Consider the following 9,506-nt stretch of genomic DNA (forward strand, 5'->3'; position numbering starts at 1 on the left):
GTGTGTGTGTGTATATATGTATGTGTGTATGGTTGTACATACACATATATGTAGTTGTTTTTTTGGTGTTTGGCTTAGTGTTATGTTAGAATCATTATTATACTCTTATACCTTTTGTTCTTTAATATTTTGAATTGTTTTTAGCTTTATTTTTTTGTTTTTCATGTAAATGTTACGTTTTTAAATTTTGTTGTATGCATTTGTCATTTTTATTTAATTTCTTTATTTTTAAAATGTGTATAAGTAGCATTTATAAAGTTTTAGCTTTTAGTTTTGGATCTGTTTTTAGTTGTTTTAATACTACAATTGATTGCTTCTGTTGTCCTCATTTGTAAGTCGCTTTGAATAAAAGCGTCTGCTAAATGACTAAATAAAATAAATAAATATTACGTTTAAACCCCTGATGTCACATGGATTATTTTACCGATCTCCTTGCTACGTTTCTGGACGTTGATCGTGGTAGTACCCTTGCTGTCTATGGGAGGGTCAGAGAGCTGTCAGAATGCATCAAAAATAGCTTAATTTGTGTTCTGAAGATGAACGAAGGTCTTACGGGTTTGGAACGACATGAGGGTGAGTAATTAATGACAGAATTTTCATTTTTGGGTGAACTATCCCTTTAAGTATTAAAAGTACAGGTTGATGTACCAAGTTTATCATTTATTCATACGCCTTCAAAACATTAAACATCAATATACTAAAATATTTGTTACCGATAACTCATGCTAGTGAATTACAAAATACAAAATACTAGTTTCATATTTTTTGAAGCTGCAACTGTGGCTGGGATGATGCATGGATATTAATTTATATGGACATTATTTATACATCGTACCGTGTACCTTGTGACATACAAACAACATAAAATGGACCTAAACAGTTCTCCCTTTTACAGCAGTTTTTGTTGACAAATAACTGACAGTCATGTCTGAAATAGGATTTTCATTTACAATAATCAATACTCTATTATAGACTGATATATTGTAATATAGGCAACTTTTGCACCATCAGTTGTGCAGACTTTAAAGGTCCGAGAATCTCCCAGCTTTCTGTTCATTTCGAGTCAGACATGGTCTTTGAATCAGTGAGTTGTCGACTCAAGTACAGCTGCTATCTGATCGGTTCAATTTGTCGTGTTAACTGCAGTTTGCAGACAGATTCATGAGATTCATTGAAAATAATCAGCTCTTCAGCTGGTGCTTATTTCTTCAGCTCAAAATAACAAGGAAGTATGTGTTTTCATGAAATAGAAAATGTCAAAATCTAAAAATATACATGAAGATTATATGAAATAAAGATACTTTTTGCTGTCCAACACTGAAAGTGCTCCATATGATTCATAAGCAATATTCCATAGTTAATTAATTGTACGATAGCTTTGTGAGGAACGGACATCAAATTACTGAAAGGAGTTAAACATGGAATTGTGCGGCTGTCCCAAAGTTGTTGTATGGAAATGAGCAGCTTGGACAATCTGCTAAACTTCTCCTTTTGTGTCCCACGGAAGAAACAAAGTCATCAGAGTTTAGATTTGGAATGACGTGAGAGTGAGTAAATGATGACAATACTTTAATTTATTTAACTGTACTTTGAGACCCTTACATTTAAGGTTGATGGAAATGCAAGTTGCATTGTTTCATCCATGCATGCATTAAAGTTAAATCTCTGGTGTTTTAATGTTTGTTTTTAAAACACCCCAGAGTCCAATTTGCATGTTTGTCCAGCAACTGTTCCTCTTTTGGAATGCAAGACAGCGTGCTACTGTAATCTCCGTGGGCAGGTTGGCTTCTGACAAGGATGCATTAATGAACACAAGCCACCTGGCTTAGCAACACCATCGCTATGTGCACAAATGTGAAATGGATACAAAAGTTTAGTGAGGAAAGTGCTCTGATACTAAACGTATTGGTTTCCAGCAATCATTCTCCTAGCTGGTTTTCTGTTGAGTTTAGGTGCCCTGCTTATTTAGCATGGCCTTCTCAATGACACTTGTTAGTCTCCGAGCGTTCTGCCCTGCATGACTCAAGCACTGACTTCAGCAAACCAAGTGCACTGCAGACTAGGAGTTTCCATATAATAGGACAAGTGTGAAGATTGCTGCCCACCGTTCCAGTGCGGCTTCTCTGTGGAGGATGTTGGTATTGTGTTCAGAACAATAAGTCTGATTTTATTGTGATATGAAAGGCCTACACCAGAATTTCTGAAAAGACAGTTATAATTAAGAGACACTGAAAATGTAGCATTAGATAGTGTATGTAATATACAGTGTATTGATATTTTGGAAATATGTTATTGGTTCTTGTGTGTGCAGAAGTCACCACCGTGATGCTGGGGTGTTTTGTGTATTGCTGTGCAGTTGCTAATACATTTTTAAGCCCAATTAGAATTTAGCGTTTTAAGCATGATCAGAAAAACTGGACTGAGTGCTTACTGTATGTGCGTGCTGGGGATGAAATTTGTGTCATGCATGCACTGTATGCATAGTAACATATGCTTATGGGCTTTGAATATCAATAGGGATGTAACGATTCGGCCAACTCACAATGCGGTATGATTCACGATACTGATTTCACAATACAATTTTTTGTAACCACAAAATGAGATTTAAGACAAATTATAAATGAAAATGGGTCCTTTTATTATTTCCCAGACAAAATGCTGCACATTTCTTTGTGAAATTGAAATATGTAAAGTAGAAAATAAAAAAAAGAAATCTTTTCATATAAACAAAGTAAGGGGCCGTTCACATATCGCGCCTAAAAACGCGTGGAAAATGCTAGGGGCGCCGCTTTCTGCTTTTTCCCAAAGCGTTCGGGCGCTTGCGCTCCGGAGGCGTCTGCCGTTGCTAAGCAACCTTGACCTGCGCTGTCCATGAAGACGCGGATGTTTCAGCAAAGTGTAAATGGATTTGCAGCACTAAAAATCGCTTGCAGTAGCTCTACTACTAAATTTATTTAAAAAATGGCTATCCCTGTACAGCTATGATCAGCTGTTCCTTCATCTTGGCTGAGCTTTCAATGTTGTTACGGGAAAGGATGAAGCTGATTGGTTGGTTCTTGTCACATGACCCGCGGTGCGCTTGCGGCATTCTGAAAAGTTGAAATGTGTTTATCTCGATGCGGCCTGGGAAAAATTAGCGCGTCGCACCGCGTGCGCGTCGCGACCGCGTCGCTTCCATTATGAGCGCGCCTGCCGCGCGTCTACATTTGAAATAACGAACTTGAGTGCGCAAAAGACGCGATATGTGAACGGCCCCTAAGGCTTTGCATGTACTCTTTCTATTTAAAATTAGAGGCAACCACTACATTTTAATCACGATCCAAACAAAAGATCCTGCATACATGCAGCATGAGCAGTTTTTTATTTAAATTAGATTGTATAATTTCGAATTTAGCTTTGTGAAACTATATGACATAAAACATATCTGCACAAAACAACAGTAGATGGGCTGAATAAGAACGCAGATTCACTCTCTCCCAGTAGATGGCGCTTATGGAACAGCGGTAATATGGCGTTTCCTCGGTTACCGCTGTAAACAAATCAGTGCTGTGCTTATAAACACCACATTAATATGCGTTATACAGAGGCAAGATGAAAAGAAAATACCATCTAAACTTTTCTGAAGTCAGTCAGTTCCCCTCAGAGATACATTCATATAAATCCCCACTCCCAATTGTATCGCAGTTCGTTTAACTTCTCAACCAACTTCGACAATTAACCGACAATCGTCACATATTTTTTTTAATCAATTTTCAGCTGGCTCAGTGTGCATTGTTACATCAAATATTAATAACCCTTGATTTTTTTTTTTTACAGTGAAGTAGCTAAAATAATAAAATTAAAGTTTTTTTTTTTTTTTTTTGATAAGTGGTCAACCACTGAAGCACAACCAATCAGCTTGCAAAACAGTGCTGTGAGAATATTCAGAGTTCTCACTGATAAGAGTTGTAAAATACCTTTTACAACCAGACCGAGGTCATGTGTATCTAAGCTTTTCTAATCTAGCTGTTTGTCCTGTGGCCTTCATAGGTGTGGCTTGTTTCTCTTTGAATGAGTCCGTGAGTCTGAATAAGGGTGGTTCCATCTAGGATAGATTGCCATATCATGGGCACTGTCCTTCTCAGCCTGGGCTTTACTTTTGCAGAGCTTAGATGCCTATGTTTAATACCTTTCTCATTTGGAACTTGATTATCTAGCCAGACCACCACGAACTTTTGACTGTTTTTGGCTGATTTATGTTGCACAAACATTAAGTACACTAAACTTGTTTTGAGAAACATCAATAAAAGAATGACTTGCAGTTCATTGAGTGTGTTGATTGAGTAACCACTCTGATGGATTCATTCAGTGAAGGATTCGTACTGGTGACTCCTGAGTTTGTGAGTTTTATTGAGTGATTCATTAAAAGAATAAACTTGTAACAGTCATTTGCTTGTGAATCGTACACCCTAAACCTAACCGATAGTGATGAAAAAAGTGAGATAAAACACATTTGCTGAAGCAACCATGACATTTTAGCTTACTTTTACAAGTCTTTGAGCTCTTTTATTGTGACTCGTGTTTCACAGGACTCGTACTCAATTGCTCCGCATTACTAGTGCAGTGCTGTACCAGGTGAGCTACCGAGCAAGTTTACTTTGTCAGAAAAGCCATAGGCCTATATAGGGCTGCACGATTAATCGAATGCAATTGTCATGCGCATTTTGTTAGTAATGCCGGTTCTGTAATCAGCAGGAAATCATCATCACGTGCTTTCAGATGGAGCAGAATTTACTACACATAGCCGTAGTTCACTGACAAGTTACGCAAAAAAAAACGCAGACGATTTTATTGCGTGATTATGAAATCGAAGAAATTGTTCGCGATAATGACAGCTGTTTGCATAGCTTCTCAGTGCACTACGGCTGTGAAGTAAATGCTGCTCCATCTGAAAGCATGTGAAAATACCACATTTAATAACATATTTTTACTCCAGACTCACTTCATAACGTCAGTCGAGTGTTTGAAATAAATCCTTCTGTGAGATGATGTGGCTTCTTACACAGAATAAGGCACGCAACATATTTCATAGTATTCTAAGCAGTGATAAAGGCATTGCATTATAAATATACTTCCAACTGAGGAAAAAAGCATTACAATAAATCACATCAAACCTTGCAAATTATAATTATTGTTATACTTTATTCTCAAATTGTTAATGTTAACAACATCAGCATTGCGTGATGAGTAGTGTGTATTAGTGTGTAGATTTCTATTTCTGGACAGTCTAATCTCTAATTGTCATACCAATCGAATTTCATATTAAGAAATTATTTTAACCCAAAAAAGCAAATTATGCTCCCTTCGAACTGGTTGTCTTTAAAATACAAATCTTTGTAATCCCAGGCTATCTGTAATCAGAAGCACATTTAAAACTGGAATTTCGATTTATCGTGCAGCCCTAGGCCTATAGATGGAGCTGTTTGAATGATGCAAACATCAGAATGAGTTGTTAACACGGAATTTTGTGAAAATAAGTCTTTATTAATCAATAACGATTGATTAATAAATTGATCAATAATTGTATGTATAGGTACGTTTTTGGAGTTTGGAAAAATGTAGGTCGGGGCATGTTTATTTGATTGTTTTTTTGTCTTTTGTCAACTCTGGTCTAATGCAATGATATTTAAAGCTGCAGTCCGTAAGTTTTGCCTCTTTGTCACCATCTCTGTTTGAAAACCTGCAATTGCAGCTGTCTGCGGAATTATCTTCCTTGCGTGGGTTGTGCGGCGGCTTGGCTCCAGCTCGGATGAATCTAATGGTTTGAGGAGTATGTGTGTGTGGCAGTCAGTCACCGCACCGGTGTGGATATTTACTGTACTTCGCAATCACAGATTCTAGACTACATCTTGGAATATATGACCCAAATAAGCATTTTCACCGGATATTGTCATCTGAACAAGTAAGTAACAAGTCTGCCACGTTTGTTCTGACCAACTGAGGAAAAAAGCATTACCATAAATCTCGCTACCAATGGTGATTAAATCTAAAGATCGGTTACCTCATATCACATCAAACCGTTCAAATTATTATTATTGTTATAATAATATATATATTATTCTCAAATGATTAATGTTAACAACATCAGCATTGCGTGACTATGACTCAAATATTGATTTCGGGTCATTTTTAACCAAAAAAAGTGAAGGACTGCAGCTTTAAGTTCATGATGTTTGTGGTCACAGTTTGATTCGCAAATCCTTTATTTCAGATACGACTGACCAATATTGACTAGCCTCCAACTTGGATAAGATTCCTAAAAGTTTCGCACCTACAGCACACATTACAGACATCGACGCACAAACGCAGATATGTTCTAAAGTATAAAGAAAGAATAAACCAGTCTTATAAACTCCTTGATTTTGCTTAAACAACTGACGTAATGACGCAGTGCCATGCTCGAATTTCCAGCGAAACCTTCCCCGTACCACTCAAACTAGAAAACATTATTATAAGCTAACCGTTGTGAATCGGGCTAAAGTAAGGCGATAGTTTTGAACACTGGCTGGTTATGTACTTGCTCAAATATTGATTTCGTATAATTTTTAACCAAGAAAAGTTACAGACTGCAGCTTTAAGCATTTCAATGTGGCTTTAGCGTTCAGCTACTTTTTGAGGCCAGTGTGTGCTTGAATTGTGCAATGGATGTCATTGAGCGTTGCCATGGAAATTGACACAATAACCCCCCAGATGTCTCTGTTTACGGAATCGAGGTCAGACGCTAGGGCAGTTATCCTGGGAGAGACAAGACTTTACCACTGCTAGCTCAGCTCCAGCTAACATATGTCCTGGAAAGTGGCGTTAGCATTGCTCATGCCAGTACCTAGATTACGCCACAAAACCATAATCCTTCTCCTGCTGGCATCCTCTAGCAAAGCCACATCAGTAAATCCTACAATAGTGTAGGATTTTCCTGGTGGAGATTCTCAGCTGGCCCTGCAGGCAGTGTTGCGAAGCAGTATGCGCTTGGGTGGGAAGTGCTCTTGAATGCCCCTTCCTGTGATCAGACACGGTGATTACTACCCAGTGGCTATAACAGATTAAATAGCCATCAGAGGCCTGTAATTACAATCCTGCTTCTTTGGCTTTGACTTCCATCTGTTCTTTTGCATTAAAGAATTGACACAAAGGACACACTTTTAACACTTTAAAGGGCTTGTCACCCAAAAATGGAAATTCTGTATACTTATCGACATTTCATTCCAAATGTGTATGACTTTCTTTCACTCTAGAGAGAGTGCAAAAAGGACGGAGTGCGGATGAATGCAACAGATGGCTCCATCTTGAGACAGGCACTTTAAAATAACTTCTGAAAAAACAAGGCTGAGTGCTTAAACTCCTGTCAAGTCAGTGGCAATGAAAATAGTGTTTACCCTTTCTATGATTATTATGATAATTTGCAAGCAGCGCAAAAAGATGGCTTTTGAGGTATTTTTCATTCAATTGATCAGCGAGTCTTTGGCAAGAACTACAATACGATTAGATAACAGCAAAAAAAAAAGTCATAAGATGTTTAAAAAAAAATAGAATCTCTTAAGAGTTTTTCAAGAATTGCACTTAAGAATTTAACTTTATCTAAATTCTTTCTTAAGATTTACAAGATTCCGGGCCGCCGTCTTATTTATTTGCATTGAGCAAAAGAGCAACTTGGACCTTCATTCTAACTTTTTCTTTTTTGCTTCATGAGAATACAAATAATAGAGGCTTGTAACAGTATGAGTAAATGATGACAGCAGATTCATTTTTGGACATACTTAGCCTGTAGATGTTAGTTCACACTGCCTTTAAGAATACCACATTTGTTGAGTCAGTGTGTTTGTTGGGTTCTGATTTGAACAAACAACAGAATGTTTACAGGCCATTTGTTAGGGCAGAGTGAACTGGCCTTAAGCAGTATTATAAATGCTAAATGCAGATTTTCATAACCAACTAATTGGTGGGTTGCCTTAATGACTAATTCACTAATTGGTCTTAAAGGGATAATCCAAATTAGTCTCTTATCATTTACTCAACCTCATGTCATCCCAGATGTGGGCTATATGACTTTCTTCCTTCAGTTTAATACAAAGACTTTTAGAAAAATAATCCATCTCTGTGAATCTATATAGTGCAAGTGCATAGGTGCCAGAATGTTAACACTCCAAAAAGCACACACAGTCATCATGAGGGTTATTCGACCCCAGTGGATGAATCATTGTCTTCTGAAGTGAAATGACAGGTGTGCGTAAAAAAACAAAAATACTAATATTTAGGCCTCGGCGATAAAACGGTATCGATATTTATCGATGGTACACCTTATTCGATAATGATAGAAAAAATGTTCAATATAGTGCACGATATAGGCACATGCTATGAGTGACGCAGACAGCGCACACAAACACGAACACATGCTGAAATGAGTGCTGTGCCTGCCTGTGATGAGGAGATTGTGAATAAAGAATGAATATTAGTCGAATTTAAAATAAACATTGCATTTGAATGTTAGGAGTGCGTCAGGTAGCGTCATTAGTGGCGCGCGAGATGCGGTGATGATGATGTAAGTGACGTTGTTTCATTTTAAAGGGGTCATATGATGCAATTTCAATGTTTCCTTTCTTTTTGGAGTGTTTCAAGCTCTTGGTGCATAAAGAAGATCTGTAAAGTTGCAAAGACTAAAGTCTCAAATCCAAAGTGATATTCTTTATAAAAAATGATAGAAAAAATGTTCAATATAGTGCACGATATAGGCACATGCTATGAGTGACGCAGACAGCGCACACAAACACGAACACATGCTGAAATGAGTGCTGTGCCTGCCTGTGATGAGGAGATTGTGAATAAAGAATGAATATTAGTCGAATTTAAAATAAACATTGCATTTGAATGTTAGGAGTGCGTCAGGTAGCGTCATTAGTGGCGCGCGAGATGCGGTGATGATGATGTAAGTGACGTTGTTTCATTTTAAAGGGGTCATATGATGCAATTTCAATGTTTCCTTTCTTTTTGGAGTGTTTCAAGCTCTTGGTGCATAAAGAAGATCTGTAAAGTTGCAAAGACTAAAGTCTCAAATTGAATTGGAATTTTCGTGTAAAACAGTCGTGTATTTATTTAGTAACATTTTATCTGTCATAAGTCTCGTCTCGAGAGTTTAGCTCCGCGTGTGTCATAAAAATAGGCTATAATAATGTTTTTTGTTCGGAAGCTTTAATAACAATATAGAAATGATCATTCTTTCTAAACGTGATGTATGTGACTACAAATAAACAGAAACGGACTCAACTGAATAAGTAGGTAGGCTCATACCGCTTTATTTCTGTGTGACTAATTTTCAATCCTGATAAATTAATTAATTATGATCAATGTAGGCCTATCACTTATTGTTGTAAAACATCGATGCTTTTGAATTTAAATCTTTAACAAAGCATGCAAACAAACGGCCGCTTTTATCATGTTCGTTTTGTGATCGCGCTAGTTCCAGTGACTTATTT

At 37.2% G+C, this 9,506-nt stretch overlaps 1 protein-coding gene across 1 annotated transcript in view; it reads left to right on the forward strand.

Annotated features, from left to right (window-relative positions):
- Window positions 1-5,511: 5,511 nt before the first annotated feature.
- LOC107758303 (abl interactor 1-like) overlaps window positions 5,512-9,506 on the forward strand; it is a 69,547-nt gene continuing 65,552 nt past the window's right edge. The window contains exon 1 of the mRNA XM_016576027.1: window positions 5,512-5,516. The gene's annotated coding sequence lies outside the window, so the exon portion shown is untranslated. The remainder of the gene's footprint in view (window positions 5,517-9,506) is intronic.

The sequence above is a fragment of the Sinocyclocheilus rhinocerous genome, unplaced genomic scaffold (genome assembly GCF_001515625.1).
Source record: "Sinocyclocheilus rhinocerous isolate Xijiao unplaced genomic scaffold, SAMN03320098_v1.1 scaffold1213, whole genome shotgun sequence".
NCBI lineage: Eukaryota > Metazoa > Chordata > Actinopteri > Cypriniformes > Cyprinidae > Sinocyclocheilus > Sinocyclocheilus rhinocerous.